This window comes from Petromyzon marinus, chromosome 39, assembly GCF_048934315.1.
Source record: "Petromyzon marinus isolate PM22_M1 ecotype Great Lakes invasive population chromosome 39, UKy_Petmar_22M1.pri1.0, whole genome shotgun sequence".
NCBI lineage: Eukaryota > Metazoa > Chordata > Hyperoartia > Petromyzontiformes > Petromyzontidae > Petromyzon > Petromyzon marinus.
This window is the reverse complement of record NC_133705.1, coordinates 9,118,259-9,136,965: the sequence shown is the minus strand read 5'-3', so window position 1 is coordinate 9,136,965 and position 18,707 is coordinate 9,118,259. Positions and strand designations below refer to the sequence as shown.

General features: G+C 46.6%; 1 protein-coding gene and 1 non-coding gene across 3 annotated transcripts in view; one reads left to right on the top strand and one right to left on the bottom strand.

Moving 5' to 3' along the window:
- Positions 1-18,707, top strand: part of NPHP4 (nephrocystin 4) — a 307,452-nt gene that overhangs the window by 213,717 nt on the left and 75,028 nt on the right. The window lies entirely within an intron of this gene.
- LOC116950587 (U6 spliceosomal RNA) lies at positions 448-551 on the bottom strand. The gene has a single exon (XR_004404047.2). It is a non-coding gene; the product is annotated as a U6 spliceosomal RNA (small nuclear RNA).

Sequence of the window (18,707 nt, the reverse complement as noted above, 5' to 3'; positions counted from 1 at the left end):
TTTGTGGAGAAATCCTCCTGCATCGTTCCTTAAATAGAGGGATAGATGTGATGACGTCACTTGTGAGCCCTTCTTGTACATTGATTACCATAGTAATAGCCCGACAGGCAGTGGATGCCCATTGTAATTTATATGTATTCATTAATCCCCCCCCCCCCACTTCGCACAAGAAGGGCTCACAAGTGACATGATCTATCCCTCTATTTAAGGAACGAAACAGCAGGATCGTGAGCACCATTTGCCGCGTGGAGAAATGGCTGTGACAGCCTTGTGTCTTTGAGGCGTTTTCAGTCATTACATTGCCGGGCCATCGTCATTGGCATTTTTCTGTCCTCTGGGCCCCGACCCACAGCTGCTTCCCTGAAAAGACAAATCTTGGGTGTGATGAACGTCCTCATTTTTTAGCACACTTTTTATTTTTTTCCTTTTTACCCGAATTTTTTTTTCCAATATATGTAACGCTCCACGATTTTGCGTGTCATCCTTGCATACGGGGTCATGCTAATCTTCGCTTTATCATTCCAAATTTTTGCACATGTACTGCCGGAACATGTCCTCATGCAGTGTTTTTTTTTTAATTCGTTCACATTTAGATGCTCTGTGTTTTTTTAATTGTGACTTTGTATTTTTACGCTTGTTTCCCCGGGGAAAGCCTCACTGAGTCTCAAGACTCTTTCTTCAGGAGGATCCTGCTAAGTTTTCCGCGATGTAGCTGCCATGTGTGTGCGATCCCAAATACATTCAAATAGCTTAAATCGTCACCCACGCTGCTAAAAACATAATGAATGGATGCGTCATTTTGACGTAAGTTAAAAGCCTATAAACTGCCTATTGGCAACATTGTAGACACACAGGCTGAATAATACTTTGAATGCACTACCATTATGACGTGAATTGCTAAATGTTGTGCGTCTGCTCAAAGATAAACGGTGGCACAGTATTTTAAGCTCATGTTGTTGCGAAGTTTGTTCAGTGTTGCTCGTAACGTGTAACCTGTGACTCTGCTCGGCGTCAGTTTGCAATGCCAGCGGTTGCTGTCGCTTTTCATAGATTGGCGAAGCGTGTCCAATGTTGTAGCATGTTGCAAGAGATTGTAGCATTGTACAGGAGGTTGTAGCATGGTACAGGTCACACAGCATGTTACAGGAGGTCACAGCATGGTACGGGGGGTTGTAGCATGGCACAGGAGGTCACAGCATGGTACAAGAGGCCACAGCATGTTACAGGAGGTCACAGTATGGTACAGGAGGTCACAGCATGTTACAGGAGGTTGTAGCATGGTACAGGAGGTTGTAGCATGGTACAGGAGGTCACATCATGATACAGGAGGTCACAGCATAGTACAGGAGGTTTTAGCATGGTACAGGAGGTCACAACATGGTACAAGAGGTCACAGCATGTTACAGAAGGTCATAGCACGGTACGGGAGGTTGTAGCTTGGTACAGGAGGTTGTAGCATTGTACAGGAGGTCACAGCATGGTACAGGAAGTCACAGCAGCTTACAGACGGTCACAGCATGTTACAGAAGGTCACAATGTTACAGGAGGTCGTAGCATGTTACAGGAGGTCACAGGATGTTACAGGAGGTCGTAGCACGTTACATGAGGTCACAGCATGTTACAGGAGGTCACAATGTTGCAGGAGGTCGTAGCATGTTACAGGAGGTCGCAGGATGTTACAGGAGGTCGTAGCACGTTACATGAGGTCACAGCATGTTACAGGAGGTCACAATGTTGCAGGAGGTCGTAGCATGTTACAGGAGGTCACAGTATGGTACAGGAGGTCACAGCATGTTACAGGAGGTTGTAGCATGGTACAGGAGGTCACAGCATGATACAGGAGGTCACAGCATAGTACAGGAGGTCACAGCATGGTACAGGAGGCCACAGCATGTTACAGGAGGTCACAGTATGGTACAGGAGGTCACAGCATGTTACAGGAGGTTGTAGCATGGTACAGGAGGTTGTAGCATGGTACAGGAGGTCACATCATGATACAGGAGGTCACAGCATAGTACAGGAGGTTTTAGCATGGTACAGGAGGTCACAACATGGTACAAGAGGTCACAGCATGTTACAGAAGGTCATAGCACGGTACGGGAGGTTGTAGCTTGGTACAGGAGGTTGTAGCATTGTACAGGAGGTCACAGCATGGTACAGGAAGTCACAGCAGCTTATAGACGGTCACAGCATGTTACAGAAGGTCACAATGTTACAGGAGGTCGTAGCATGTTACAGGAGGTCACAGGATGTTACAGGAGGTCGTAGCACGTTACATGAGGTCACAGCATGTTACAGGAGGTCACAATGTTGCAGGAGGTCGTAGCATGTTACAGGAGGTCACAGGATGTTACAGGAGGTCGTAGCATGTTACAGGAGGTCACAGGATGTTACGGGAGGTCACAATGTTACAGGAGGTCGTAGCATGTTACAGGAGGTCACAGCATGTTACAGGAGGTCGTAGCATGTTACAGGAGGTCACAGCATGTTACATGAGGTTGTACTGTGGCAGAGAAGGTTATACCGTGGTACAGGACGTCGTAGCATGTTACAGGAAGTCACAGCATCTTACAAGAGGTTGCACCATGGTACAGGAGGTTGTAGCAATGCTTACTGTTGCAGAATGTTACAGGTTGTATCTTGCCACAGGGCCAGCTGTCATCGGTGGGGTGGCCCTTAGTCTGAAAAAAACTGCACTTCAAAGACGTGCGCTAAATCGCGGGCGCGATCTGAATGTAAGTTGTTGTCGTACGCAGCAGGCTCGTGTCGCGCGTTCGAGGTTACCGCAGGATATCGGAGGTTGTGGTACCATGCCCGCGGGTCATTTGGCCGCGTGTCGTTTTCGCCGCCGTTGTCTTTGTCCTCGCCGCACTCTGGCCCGGGTGGTGCGATGCATTCACACGCCGTTGGCACGAGCCGCAAGGCATTTTTCGCCATTTGAGAAACGTGTTTTCCGTCCACGCGGACGCAAGCAGGCAAGCCTTTGACAGACTGCGGGAGCAAGTGCTGTCGGCAAGCACCCGTGAAGGTTGACACGGCCTACACGAGGGGGAGGGTGGTCACCACCACGCCCGGCCGCCTTTGTCTCCCGAGTGGAAATGTTTACACGACCGCACCGGCTGCTCATTCGAGGCTGAGCCGACCTCGGGGGAGGCCCAGGGACTGGTTGAGGTAATTCGTCACCGGCGTTGGTGGCCGTGAGCGGGAATCGAACTCGGGTCGCCGGGTTCGCAGTGCCGAGCGCTAACCGCTGCACCACCGCTCCCCACGCAGATGCACACGCACCGACAACACACACTCTGCAGTTCCCTTAGCCGCATGTACAACTAACGAGGATGGTTATATCCAGCAGGGCCAGATTTGGCTGTTTACTCTTGTTTTGTAAATGGTTTAACACACAGGTTAGGCGCAAAAGTGGTTAAAACCGGGTCAAATGTGTGTGTTTGTGTACGTGTCACTAGTTATCCCAGACCTCTGCTCGTTTTGGTTTTTAATGATTTGCCCTTTTTAAAATAAGCCACTGCAGTATAGGAGAATTGTCTGTGTGTGCGCGTTTTCATATCTCTGTGCGCACATTACGTTGAACAGTCTTAATCCCCAAACGCAATTGAGGCTCCCCTAATACGCCGGGGTTGTCAGCTCGCTTTCCCCTTGGACATTATGAGGCTTTTGCTCGCAATTTCTGTTGTCGGTGTCGAGATCCCCACGGGTGAGGAACAGCGGACGACCACTAAAGGCCTCCCGTATTTTGGTGGGCCGACCCCAGAAGTTCAATGATTGACGATGTTACCGATCACCCTTTATTTACCAGACATGACATTTACACCACGTTTTCATTTTTCTCCAGCCATTAAGATAAATGTATACGCCCTATTTCCCCCCTTCCCCACCACCTCCCCCCCAAAGAACGCAAACAGCACAACAATAGTAGCCACAGGTTTGTGTTTTTTTTTCCCCCTCCTGAATTTGCGTTCGCTTCTGCCCGAGTCGCGTCGCAGGCCTGACACCAAGTGGCGGCAGTGAGATATAGCACAGTGGCGGTCCCTCGCCCGGCCTCGCTGGAAACGATGACCTTGGTTCAGCTGCCTCTCTGTCTCTCTCTGTCTCTCCATGGCGATTAATATGAGTGGCGGCGTGCAGTTTAGGGGCATCAAGCGGAGACCCGTTGTTGTGGTTGAGCCGCACGGCTGGGTGGGTCTGCGCAGACATCACGAGCCGATGTTCGCCGTGTTCGCGAATGGCACTGCGGGTGGCGGAGTTCATCGCGCAGCGCGCTGACCACCGCGCACCATTGCCCCAACCCCGCGACGTGCCTTACGATGCGGGCCAGGCCGTAGCAGTGTGTCGTTAACCACGGGAAAGAAAAAAAAACTTAAAAGTCACGGTTAGGTAACTCTGTGACAGTGCTCGACTGGCACCATTGCACTGACATAATTCAAACGAATGGGGATGACGATGCGGCGATGTCACGAATGGCATGACGTAATGGAGCTTAACGTCGGTGTCTTTTCTCTCATCAGTGACGTTTTAATCTCATTCATGACGACCCAGACAGACAGCCGAAGCGTGCGTCTATGAAACGTGAGCAATGCTTGTGGGTTGGGAGGGTTTGCCTGTAGAGTGCATTATTTTCAAAAGTGAAGTTTTGAATATCACATTTTAAAACCCACTTTTAAGGCAGTTAACAGGCTATTTATCACTGCGATTCGGAAACACAGAACATACCCGTCGTGGTTTAAAATTTGCGCCTGTTAGGCTGGCCACATCTTTCAGCTGTTTGAGTTGGTGGTCTATATATAACACAATGGCCACACATTCAGTTTTCATGCGTTGGTGGTCTGGATAAATTCTAGAGTTTTTGCGCATACGATGCTACACACCTTTGTGTGTGTATGTTATTGTTGAATCCGGTGGTAATTGTTTAGAAGATGCCAAAGCTTATAAATTCCAGCTTGTCAAATATGGCTTTAGCAGTAGCGCCATGTGAGTGGTTGTTGACGACATTGTCTGTTCTCTGCCTTGGTGTAAAACACACACACACACACACGAACATATGCTGCTGACAAAGATGATCTTCCTCATAGCCTTTAGGAGACCGTTAGCAAGCGTCCTCTGAAGGCCAGCACAGGGCATGAAGGGGTGGGTGGTCAACGCCACGCTCGGCCACGTTTGGTCTCCCCAGTACTGATGCTTACACACCACACCAGGTTCTTAATTAAGGCTGAGTCGACCTACGGGGAGGCCCAGGACCGGTTCAGATACTTTCCATTGTTGGCACACAGACACACACACACACACAATCCACATGATTCAGCGTCATGAAACTCCATCTCCAACCAAAGCTGATATTCCCAGCACGACCACTTTTATTCGTCCGTTGGCACTGTGTGTTTTTTAAACCTGTTAAAATGTTTGCGTCTGTGGACATCACCTAGCTGGGCACAGACACCGCTATTTCGAGCGGATTAAGAAACGAGTGTGTCCACGTGGACGAGACAGACTTCGATTCGCCGCGTCTTCAAAGCTTCACTGGCTGCCAGAAGCGCATTCTTAAAAATCTTGTCATCGGTTTTAAAATGTTTTATCAGGCACTCAGTTTACATTCAGAGGTTAGGAGGAAATAAGTAATCTCATTAAAGTAAAAATTTATGCTTTTTTTTTAACCTGAAGAAGTTCAGTAACTTTCCATGTTCCAAACGGAATTGTTTCTGTTTCCCGGCTGTGTGCTTTCATTTACGCATTGTTTTATGAACAGTAGGGTACTCATTATAAGCAGAGCTCGTTTCGACTGAAGATGTATTCACTGCATCCTAAATATACGTGTTCAACAAACTATAAAGGACGTACAGTTTATTTTGTCCTGTGTGCGTGTTGGAAGACTTTTTTTTTTGTTAGGACATGTACATGTTGCATCTATCTTATTGATTTTTCAAACCAAAAAATTCGAATAAACGGCGTTTGTAATTTGATTTTAAAAAGCGAATTGGAAAACCAAAAGTAATGCTCGCTTACGTCTTGCTTTTGCACGCCTTGTGGTCTCATTTCGTAAATCAGTAGGCGAGTAGATCTATCAATTTAAAACAAATATTGTGACACTGCTTTGGCAGTGGTGCAAGGACACAAATGGCAAAAAAAGCCTCAAAACGTCATCAATAACACTGCCCTAAAATGAAGGCAAAAATAATAATATAATAAATATATAATATAACAGGCAATGCTTTGCGCTGTGGCCCTTCTTTATAGCAAGCCAGCATTGAGGTTTCCTTCACGTAAGCAGCCGAGAGCTCGCCCGGGACACGGTCTCCCCCTTGCCCGTGGGAGGCCTTGGGCCAATGTCGGTTTTTCGTGCACCCGTCAACGTGTCAATGTCATGCATTTCTGTCAATGTCACGCATTTCTGTCAATGTCACGCATTCGTAGCGGCTCGAGACCGACACCCCCACCCCCCCCACACAACCCCTTACATCGGAAGGGTTCGCGTGCGTCAGTCACGTATGCCGCAGAAGGCGGTTCCGTGGTTTTAATTAAACGAAAACAAAATCTTAGGCGATTAATTTCCCGCCCGGCGTTTGTGCGTTCCGCCAATACAAACGAGTGCAGTTGGCGCGAGGCGTGTGTGTGGCGCGTCGCGCGCAGGGCTTCGAAGACGCCTGGTAATTGGCAACATATTGTACGTTTTTAATGGCACCTCTTAGCTGTAAACGCCTCCCGCTGTGCGAGACTGATAATGCTCGGGCAGCTAAACGTGATGCATATTGTCGGGCATTAAAAATGTGCATTTCATGTAATTTAAATGGAATGATAATTAAGCCTGGGCCGTGCCAGGATGCTCAAGCAATAATTTATGTTTAACATAATTATCGCACTGTGCACGCAATAAAACATTTAGAAACTAATAATAATAGGTTTTTTTTTCTCATACGTAATATGAATTTTTTGCTCTTATAATGGCCCTGGACTCATTGTTGCGTGCTAAATTTGGCAGTTCGGTTTTGAGAGAAAGAGCTAAATACATGCACGTTTCACACTTTAATTCAATGTTTAACAGAGAGCTTCCGTTTAATTAAACATCGCGGAGTGGATAGCACTCTGCGAGAAATGCTTTCTGAAGATAACTAGCCCTCATGGCATGTAATTTTTACCCATTAGCATTACAAATGCCAATTCGATGGGGGATATGCGAGTGCTTCGTCACTTAATTGAGGCTGGCTCTGTTCCACCTAAGGAATCACTGATGTGTCACCTCGCTTGTTCGCTTGCAGGGTGACTTGCATTCCACTTTGATAACTCATAAGAACGTCCTCTATATATTCAGGAAAGGCACACTGAGTCTCCAGTGTCTTTTGTTTTTTTGCAGGAGGGTGCTGTATAGAACTGTTTGGCCAATTAGTGAGCGTCTCGGCACGTGGGATCGAATCCAGATGTCCTGAAGAAAAGAACCCACGGAAAGGACTGAATAACACTCGAAACATTTGTACCCGCGGTTAGGTCTGCAAACCAAATTTCCCAAAATGGCACTGCTGCTGGTACTTTGAAACCTTTCAGGTTGGAAGTGTCGCGCGAATGATAATCTTTTCGCGAGCCACCAACCCCGCCCGCACCCTGCCGCATCTCGAAAGTGCTGGATTACACATACTCATGTCCTTCACATGAGATGCACGCAGCAAAAAGAAAATAAAACTCAACCATCGTGCTAAGTGTACATTTGTTGTCGCGCCTCAAATAACTTGCTTAGAAAATAAATAAATAAATTACTATTATATCTGAATGTTAGAGAGACTGACTCGAAGGGTTATTACCACGCTTGTAATAATTCATTGATTAATATCCGTTCTTATGCTGATGTTTACATGCATTGAATCACTCGTGTAAAGATAAATTATAATATTTTAAGATACTGCTATTACGGGAACCTAGAAGGCTTTTAAAGGGCTCACCCCACATTACTAGCAGGAGCTAATACATGTATATATACCATCAAGGCCTTTAAGATCTTCCGATCTCCAACTACTCAGCACTCCCAGGTCTAGGTTGCGCTCGTTTGGTGATCAGTACTTGTGTTAGCGTGGCACCCATTCTGCGGAACGCCTCGCCACTTGAAATCAGGGCAATCGGAGTCGGTAGATAGATTTAAGTCTGCTGTGAAACCTCTTTATAAAGTGGCCTTCACTCTTTAGTTTGGTCGGTTGCCCCTGGTTCTGTTTTAGTTTCCTGCTTTTCATGCATTGCGCACTCAGATCCTAGGATGAGATGCGCATAATACATTTGAATTATTATTTTCAGTTCATACAAATGTGTGGTAATATATTTTTTTTTCCCCACGGGCTAATGGTGAGAATGAACAAGGCTTGGCAAACAGAACAAGATAGTGCACATTTAGCTGTGCAGACAATGCAGACAGTACAAGCAGTACAAACATTATAGGTAGTACAGCAATAACACATTGCATAGCCAATATGAAAGAGACAAACAGTGCACACAAAACAAATGAGATGGGACATTCAGGTAGGACGATGCACGTACAGGAAAGAGAGATGGCATGAATGAGATGGGAGTATAATCAAGAGCAAACAAAAACCAAAGTCGATTCCTGAATCAAATTGTGGACCCAAAATCATGATAGTTCCTTCAAATTGTGGTGGCATCAATGACTGCATGCCTAATCAAATTACCCAATTCTCGGCACTGAGCCAGCCACTCTCAAAAGCCTAGGTTCAAATCCAGGGTTCTCAAGGATTGCAAGTGTATTGTTACCATTCACTTAAAAATAAATCCCCACCATATTCAATTCCTTTTTTCGCTTATTTTGGCATAGTTCAGTTTTGTGGGATATTTATATATATTTACGACCGATTGCCCATGCAAAGAAAAATATTTCTTGAGCATATGGACTGTGGAATCGTGTGGATAGGAGGGAGACCCTATTACAGTGACTTCAGAGGTAGAGTGCTTTTTGGAGACAGACAACAAACAAAAAGTTTGTGTAAATGTTTCAAAGTAAAACTGTAGTATATAGACCTTTTTATTATTCATGATTTAATGCCCCCCTCCCACCCACTGTATTCCACCTTTTACCAGCCCCAACAAAACAACTCATTCCATTATTATTATCAACAATGCCATGAAAATCAAACCCAAAAACACATCATCGCAACCCCAATTCTCACCACGAAGACGCCACCTCCGCTGCGACAAAGCCCCTATCCAGCATCCATCAGCGAGAAACCATTTAAAGTAAGGCAATTGCATGTTTTACGCTGACAAAGATAAGCCCGTTTCCATTATTAAATCCCTTGCTAAGCATATTTGCAGAGGTCATCGCTATTGTTTTTGGCACCTAGGTGGATGGTGCCATTATAAATAGGGAGCCTTATCAATGATCGTGCCCAGGTAATCTCATATTAGTCAATGACGAGCTGAAAATAAAGATGGATTTTTGTATGCACAGTCGTTTAAATCTAATGCTCACAATTTGCAGCCCCCTCCCCCCCCCCCCCCCCCTTGCAAATCCACTGCCGGATGAAGGCCTCCCCACACAAAGTGTCTGTCGATCATCGGGGTTGTTTGACCATACTTCACCACGCTGACCAGAACGCGGGGTTGGGGAAGGGGGAGGCCCAGAACTGCTCACGATATGACTCACCACCACGGATGTTAGTCCATGGCCAGGAATCAACTCCACCGTGCACTAACCACTCTGCCACCACTCCACCTGCACAGTAACCGTATGGGCTTAAGTGGCAAACGTTGGGATTTTCCGTGTCAGTGTTTATTATTAACATCTGTTTGAGCATGGCAACTGTTGGTAGGGTTTTTACTTCTCTCCTGGCAGCGTGTAGCCTTGTTGGGCTAAATGCTAAATTTTCAGTGCAGTGAAGTGCAGTTTATTTCCATGATATAAACTAAAAACTACTATAAACTATGTTCATTTTGCCAAGTAAGGCCCACTGAGTTATTTTTCAGAAGCGACCTGGCTATCACAAATGATAGCTCAGCGAAGTATCCGGTAAATTGAAGCCATTGCAAGTTTACAGACTCCCTCAATATTTACCGGTTGCTCAACTGCATTGAAAGTGTGTTATGGTCAATACATGCAGAGTGACGGTGTAAGGGGCCTAGACACAGAAAAGAACAGGAGGAAGCAGGAGATCCTGAGTGAGTAGGTGAGTGAATAGGTGAGTTGGTGAATGAGTACGTGAGTGAATAGGTGAGTGGGTGAATGAGTAGGTGAGTGAATAGGTGAGTTGGTGAATGAGTAGGTGAGTGGGTGAATGAGTAGGTGAGTGAATAGGTGAGTGGGTGAATGAGTAGGTGAGTAAATAGGTGAGTGGGTGAATGAGTAGGTGAGTGAATAGGTGAGTGGGTGAATGAGTAGGTGAGTGAATAGGTGAGTGGGTGAATGAGTAGGTGAGTGAATAGGTGAGTGGGTGAATGAGTAGGTGAGTGGGTGAATGAGTAGGTGAGTGAATAGGTGAGTGGGTGAATGAGTAGGTGAGTGAATAGGTGAGTGGGTGAATGAGTAGGTGAGTGAATAGGTGAGTGGGTGAATGAGTAGGTGAGTGAATAGGTGAGTGGGTGAATGAGTAGGTGAGTGAATAGGTGAGTGGGTGAATGAGTAGGTGAGTGGTAGGGGTGCCACTTAGTACGCAGAGTCACGGTGTAGAGGCATAGACGCAGAGAAGAACAGGAGGAAAGAAGGGATCCTGAGCAGCCTGTAATAAGAACCAAGTAGATTGTTTAATTTTAACACCAAAAAGTAACAATGCGAGGAGAGAGTGATCCCAGAAAACGGATTCGTCACTTTTCCGACATGCAAATTTAGTGGCACCCTAATGCATGTGTAGAGGAGTAGTGGGTGACGTCACGTCCCGCTCGCCCTCGGAGAGAGTGGCGTCGCAGAACGTGACGTCAGGCGGCCCTTGGGGGACGGTGACGTCATGTCCCCCGGGGGGGTATTTAAATTGAGACCCGGGACATAACCGGGGTTCGTCAAGGGGTACAAGTTGGGACCCGGGGTAGGTGATCCTCACACGGGGCTAAGGGAGGCCACTCCACCCGACCGGCCGAAGTTGGTTAAGCCCCAGGCCGGTGCAGGGAGGAGAGCCGAGTTAGCCGGGGTTGTAGGATTCCCAGTACCTTGTCCCCCTCGGGAGTTATAGGCTGGGGGTTCTTGTTAGGCGTACGCCTGTTACCCGTGTTAGGCGTAAGCCCTTAATAAACCCGGCGTCAGCCCCGACCAAAACCTGCCTCTGTGTTGTGAGTTACGCCGCAACACATGTGAGTTATTGTTTGTGGCTTCTATGAACACGGATCTGATACAAGCTCCGTCGACACAGCGACATGCCCAACGCAGTCCATTCTGTAATTTCGGTGCTATTCTGGCGAATGCACTCTCCGCGGCGTCGATGTTGGCACAGGGTGTGTAAATGAATTGCCGTGTATTCCCGGTAGTGAAGCCAGCGAGCCTTTAATTTAACGGGATATTTCTGCCGCTCCCGATTACCCGTTTACAACCACCAAGTTTTATCATTTACGAAAAATAATGGATGCGGTCTGAAAGCCACCTTAAGTCTGATCAATCAATTAAGACCCGAAATGGTTTATTAAATCCTTCCAATGATTGCTAAGCCAGATTCCATCTTCTCGGTTGAAATTGTCTCTGTGTTTGTATATGTGAATAGCCTCATGAACGAATTTCTCATGGTAGCCAGATGGCTTGCAAATATCCTCTGTCTTGGAGAAGTCAATGTCATGTGAGCCTACTGAATTATAACAGTGATCTGCCACGGCCGAGGTGTTGGTCCTACCGTGTTTTAGGTCTGCTTTGTGTTCACGAATGCGGTCCGAGACATGTCGTTTGGTTTCTCCAATGTAACTACTACCACAGAGGCAACTTCGTTTGTAGACGCCAGGGTACTGTATGTCCGGAATCACATCTTTTACAGACGGAACCAGATCACGGATTTTATGTAATGTGTTGAATCGAACCTGGCATATTTGCGGAATACACCATGCCGCCGTTGACCCTGGCCATTGACCGAGCAACCCAACGTTCCTTCCAGCTCCCTCCGCAGGAATGTGTTATGGCGGCAATCTGAGCAAGACGTCTAATTCTAAGAGCTGGAGGTAGACGTTCAAAGTGGTGGTTTGCGAGCCCTTGTTTGTGACAGGGGCTGATAACCATCTTTTCCCAGTGTAAGCGAGACTTACTGAAATGTGCATTTGAACCCCTGATGGATGTCAGTGGCGCCGGCTCAGTGATGTGACGAGCTACTTGCGAGGCATGTAACGATTTCTGCACCCCGCCCCCCTCACCCCCTCACCACACCCCCCCCCCCCCCCCCCACGAGTAATTTAATGAATCCTCACGATTTGAGAATTTATTTTCTCGATTTGTCGTCTTTCCACTGACACCTTTGTATTGTTTCTCGATATTTGGCAATCGTTTGTACAAATTTCTTTGTGCTGTTAGCCTAACTTGTAACACATTCTGAATAACCAATCCCTACGCATGTGATGTGATGCGTGTATAATTATCACAATAATGGATTTTAATCGATCAAATTATGACTAATTGAGCACTCTGTGTTGTTATTTCTGTTTGCAGCGGAGTCTCCCATTTGTTTTATGTAAATACATTTGTGTTTTTTTTTTCTTTTTGCACATTCCCAACCTGTCCTCTAACGGCTGCGAATTTCTAACCATTTGTCCCATGGTTGTTCTATCGGAGCTGCTCAGCTCAATGGGGCCTTCCCGGCTGGAATAATAAAGTCTGAGCCTGAGTCTGAACTTTTTTAATTTTATATTACCAGGTAAGGCCCACTAAGCTATATAGGTTATTTTTTTTCAGAAGCGAACCTGGACAGACGTAATAGTTCAACGAAGTGGCTTATCATGTGGAAGTTTATAGCAGCCACATACTCTAAACGGGTGTTTCTAAATGTGGAGGGGAATACCGGAGAACCCGGAGATAAATCCACGCCACCAAATTCCAAATATACAGCAGGCATCAGAGTCGGGATTAAACCCACAACCTCCTGTACACCAGGATGTTCTGCTTCACCTCCCCCCACAGGGATCCGTTGGATGCCGGCTCATAATTCGATCCAAGAATCATATCTTGCTTCATTTAAACCGTCATGTTCGTATTGTCTCACTTTTATTTTTACTTAGCCCCAATGTAACGTGCGCGTATGTAATCGCACACTTTGTAAATGATCGATTCGCGCAAAACACCCTTTGGTGCACCTCCAATTAGCGCGGCTGGCTGTACGTACAGTGAGAAAGAAGTTAAACATACCTACATACATACGATGCGCGTGTCGCGAGCGTGATCGTCGAACTTTGATCGACGGCGGGTGGCTAACGCGCCTTATTACGATCCCGCCTGAGCCACCCCCGGCCTGCCCTAAATTCAGTCTCTCTTTTAACTAGGCCTAACGTTAAATCACTTAGCGGCGCAGTGGCGCGACGTGCACCAGCTGTTTTGCTCGGAGAACCCTGGCCGTATCTCAACGCGGCACCTCGGCGTGGTGTTTATTGGGGCCTCGGCGTCGATGAATTCCGGGAGGGAGAAAAAGCGTTACAGGACATATGTTGGCACGGCTGTCCAGGCCACTTGCGCCGTGCCTCGACGTTCCATAATTCATCGCGTAACTCGTGCTCATTCCCTGCCGAGGATGTTTTTTTCTCCCTCTTCTTTTCCGGGCACTCGTGTGTGTGTGTGTGTGTATATATATATGCGTAGATATTTTGTCAACACATGTCGGTCTAAATTTTTTTTTCTTTCTCACTCGAGGTATGCACATACAGTGAGGGAAAAAAAAGTATTTGATCCCCTGCTGATTTTATACGTTTGCCCACTGACAAAGAAAGGATCAGTCTTTAATTTTAATGGTAGGTTTGTTTGAACAGTGAGAGACGGAATAACAACAAAAAAATCCAGAGAAACGCATGGCAATTTTTTTAGAAATTGATTTGGATTTTAATGAGGGAAATAAGTATTTGACCCCCTCTCAATCAGAAAGATTTCTGGCTCCCAGGTGTCTTTTATACAGGTAACGAGCTGAGATTAGGAGCACACTCTTAAAGGGAGTGCTCCTAATATCAGCTTGTTACCTATATAAAAGACACCTGTCCACAGATGCAATCAATCAATCAGATTCCAAACTCTCCACCATGGCCAAGACCAAAGAGCTCTCTAAGGATGTTAGGGACAAGATTGTAGACCTACACAAGGCTGGAATGGGCTACAAGACCATTGCCAAGCAGCTTGGTGAGAAGTTGACAACAGTTGGTGCGATTATTCGCAAATGGAAGAAACACAAAAGAACTGTCAATCTCCCTCGGCCTGGGGCTCCATGCCAGATCTCACCTCGTGGAGTTGCAATGATCATGAGAACAGTGAGGAATCAGCCCAGAACTACACGGGAGGATCTTGTCAATGATCTCAAGGCAGCTGGGACCATAGTTACCAAGAAAACAATTGGTTACACACTACGCCGTGAAGGACTGAAATCCTGCAGCGCCCGCAAGGTCCCCCTGCTCAAGAAAGCACATATACATGCCCGTTTGAAGTTTGCCAATGAACATCTGAATGATTCAGAGGACAACTGGTTGAAAGTGTTGTGGTCAGATGTGACCAAAATGGAGCTCTTTGGCATCAACTCAACTTGCCGTGTTTGGAGGAGGGGGAATGCTGCTTATGACCCCAAGAACACCATCCCCACCGTAAAACATGGAGGTGGAAACATTATGCTTTGGGGGTGTTTTTCTGCTAAGGGGACAGGGAAACTTCACCGCATCAAAGGGACGATGGACGGGGCCATGTACCGTCAAATCTTGGGTGAGAACCTCCTTCCCTCAGCCAGGGCATTGAAAATGGGTCGTGGATGGGTATTCCAGCATGACAATGACCCAAAACACACGGCCAAGGCAACAAAGGAGTGGCTCAAAAAGAAGCACATTAAGGTCCTGTAGTGGCCTAGCCTGTCTCCAGACCTTAATCCCATAGAAAATCTGTGGAGGGAGCTGAAGGTTCGAGTTGCCAAACGTCAGCCTCGAAACCTTAATGACTTGGAGAAGGTCTGCAAAGATGAGTGGGACAAAATCCCTCCCGAGATGTGTGCAAACCTGGTGGCCAACTACAAGAAACGTCTGACCTCTGTGATTGCCAACAAGGGTTTTGCCACCAAGTGCTAAGTCATGTTTTGCAGAGGGGTCAAATACTTATTTCCCTCATTAAAATGCAAATCAATTTATAACATTTTTGACATGCGTTTTTCCTGATTTTTTTGTTGTTGTTCTGTCTCTCACTGTTCAAATAAACCTACCATTAAAATTAAAGACTGATCATTTCTTTGTCAGTGGGCAAACGTACAAAATCAGCAGGGGATCAAATACTTTTTTTCCCTCACTGTAAATGCTTTGCAGATGGCAAATTATGCAGTTTAGTTTCGCGTTTATTGCAATGATTAGAAGTTAGCTCTAAGCGCAGTGATCGTAATAATGCTTTTTGTTTTTACTCAGGGTAACCTTACCGAGTCTCAAGACACCTTTTTGAGGAGGGTCCTGCTTTGGGATGTTTGTGACGCTTCCGTGTTAACGAGTGTTTTTACCTCGTGGGAGAGAACTCTGGTACCCGGAGGAAACTTACACAACAGGAGGACGTAATACTCAAAACTCTGCACGGTTAGATGTAGGAATCCGTTGCTGTACTGACATCTCCTAACAGCACAGCAACGGATACTCATGGCTCAACCGTGGTCTGTCCAGTGAAGCCGGACAGTGGATGCTCACTTTACCCCAGGAACGCCAAAGCACGGTTGGCTATGTACGGTGCAAAATAAGTTGAACATACACAGACAGGTAACGCCTTGTTCCCACAGCCCAAGCCTACAAGCAACATCTGAGAGGCTAAGAGTACTAACGAGTCTCACCCCCACTCAGCTGCCAAGATCTGTTGAAGCTATTTTTACCCCCAAAGTTTAACTTGGAACAGAAATAACCCGGTGAGTTCACATCCCAGCAGGGGGGTCGCCTCAACCAATCATTTCTCCAGGAGGGTTCATAAAGTGAGCGCTCCGCTGCCCTGGAGGAATTAAACATTTGTCCTCGTTTGCAAACACCGTTGCCCCCGCCGTGCGAATTACGGGATGCCCATCCCCCCGCGCCCCCCATCCCTCCGTCCCCCTGCGCCCCCACCCCCCTCCCGCGCCCCCACCCCCCAGCCCCCCCCGCCCCCACACTCCGCCACCCCCGCACCCCGCCCCCCCGCCGACGTTTTGAGCAGAGGAGGAAAATTCGAGTCCACTTCAAAGCGAGCACCATTGGGAATCGGCGTCCGAGCAAGCCCAATGCCGCGCAGGAACGCGACGCGGTTCCCGCATTTCTCCGCTGCCTCCGTGCGAGCGGGGGCCGCAACAACAATGTGGTGCGCCATGCACTCGGTGTTTCTGTTACGCGGCCGGCTCCAGTAGGTGTGCGTCCTGTGTTACGTAACCTCCCTGATGTGTACGCGACATTTCATGGGCCTGCTGTACATTTACGGCTTTAAGTCACCGACGTCGGCTCATTAAATGCGTAGTTTACAACAACGGGTAGATTGTCATACGGCGGACCCCATTAAGGATGGTTGCACATACGCCAAGGGGCGTTGCGTAAGGTCAGGTCACATGTCCTGGTTTTTAAGTAGGCGTCTCTCTGCGTTTGTGTCCCTGTGCTTTGCGGAGCGCGTATGTTGATGATGCTTGTAGCGTTACAGGGGCAGCAGCAGCTTATAACATCCTTATATTATTTTTATTATTTACTTCTGCGGAGGAGCGTAGTAGTTAGTGCACTGCTGTTACACTACTGATGACCTGATTGAGATTGCTGGCCATGCTGTGTGGGTAATGAGGTTTATTTGACCATACTTCACCATGCTGCTGATTGGTGCAGGTTGGTACAGGAAGCAACCTGGGAACCGGTTCGGATATTGCTCACCACTGATGCTGTTGCCAGGAATCAGGTTCATAGTGTAGTGAACAAACCACTGCGCCACCATTCCAACCCTCTCTGCGTACACTGAAGTGACAAAACAATAAACCAATAAGTATTCAATCACGACCCAGACTTGCGGCAATTCGTCTAACCTTACAGGAGCGCAATTGTCACGTGCCTCTAAAACATAGGCAAGCTGCAGCTCCGATATCCACATTAGAGACAGAGATGTGGATAGGGGCACTACGGTGGAGATATGTTAACTACCTCACTTGGTATACAAGAGGTCGTTGGTTCGATCCCAACCCTGACACCTGTATATTTGGAGTTTGCATGTTCTACCCGTGGTCATGTGGATTTTTCTTCGGGTCATCCGGTTTTGCCTCCGCATTCATAAACATGCATTTAGAGCATTTGGCTGCTGTAAATGTCCACATTGATGAACCACTTCATTGGGCTATCATGTGTGGCCAGGTCGGTTCTGAAAAAGAGCTATATAGCTCAGTGGGCCTCACCTGGTAAGTAAAAAGAATATATTGAGATGTGTGTGGGCTTCTAAAAAACAAATGTACCGTGCTGCCCCAAAGATTTATTCCGATTTAAATATTGGTACAGAAATGGGTTCTTGAATCCATATGTGCGGACCTTTGAGTGTCACTCCTCACACTTACCAGGTTTTCTCGGGGTACTCTAGTTAAAACTATTAAACTCCTAATATACAGGCGTCCGGGTCGGGAGGGAACCCATAACCTACAAACCAGGCGAGGTAGTTAACATATCGCCAAGCGAAGCCAAACGCTCATCAATGGATTTGGCCAAACATTCCAATGCAGGACCCTCCTGAAAAAAAAATGCCCTGAGACTCGGTGAAGCTTTTCTGAGTAAATTTAGGATGTTAATAGTGTATAATTATAATTAAGGAGTGGGCCAATCCTGCCTATCACTCAATCGGACAGCTGTTTACATCCGCAAAGCGGTACGCACTTTTATCAACTCCAGGGGGTGATAATGGGCTAAGTCGTCTACCTCATCATTTAAAAATCACAACTTTTCAGTTGTGAGTCAAGCCTGTGTATAAAATATTCACACCATTGTAATCATCAGCCACGATCGGTCCTTTTATGGATGAAAGACTTGACAAGCCGTTGCATAATTATTCTACTTATAACTGCATTTTAAACAACCTGTGACTAACATCATCTGTTCTGAACACTTCACAGACTAATAAACACCTTCCTTGATCTGAACTGGACTCCCCTGGGTACGAAAATTCTCCTCCAAGCCAAACTCATACCGCTGAAGGAAAACTCTTAACACGATTATGAATATTCTTGGTTCTTTCGGTAAAGTCACGTAGAAGGGAAACAATAAAATACTAAAAATATAAAACAAAATTCTCACGACGTTTCGACTGCAACAAAAGCAATAATCATCAGGTGTGAAAACCACAGCAAAAAAAACGCCACTTTCAAATTTTCTTGCTGTGGTTTTCACACCTGATGATGATTGCTTGTGTTGCAGTCGAAACGTCGTGAGAATTTGATTGTTTTATATTTTTAGTATTTTATTGTTTCCCTTCTACGTTACTTTACCGAAAGAACCAAGAATATGAATCCCTGCAGTCACGAAATCTTTAAATCACGATTATAAATCTCGCCCTCTAATGACAGCACTACCCGGCACCATGTATCGGGGATCATTATCTCCATACACAAAAGAACGGTGGT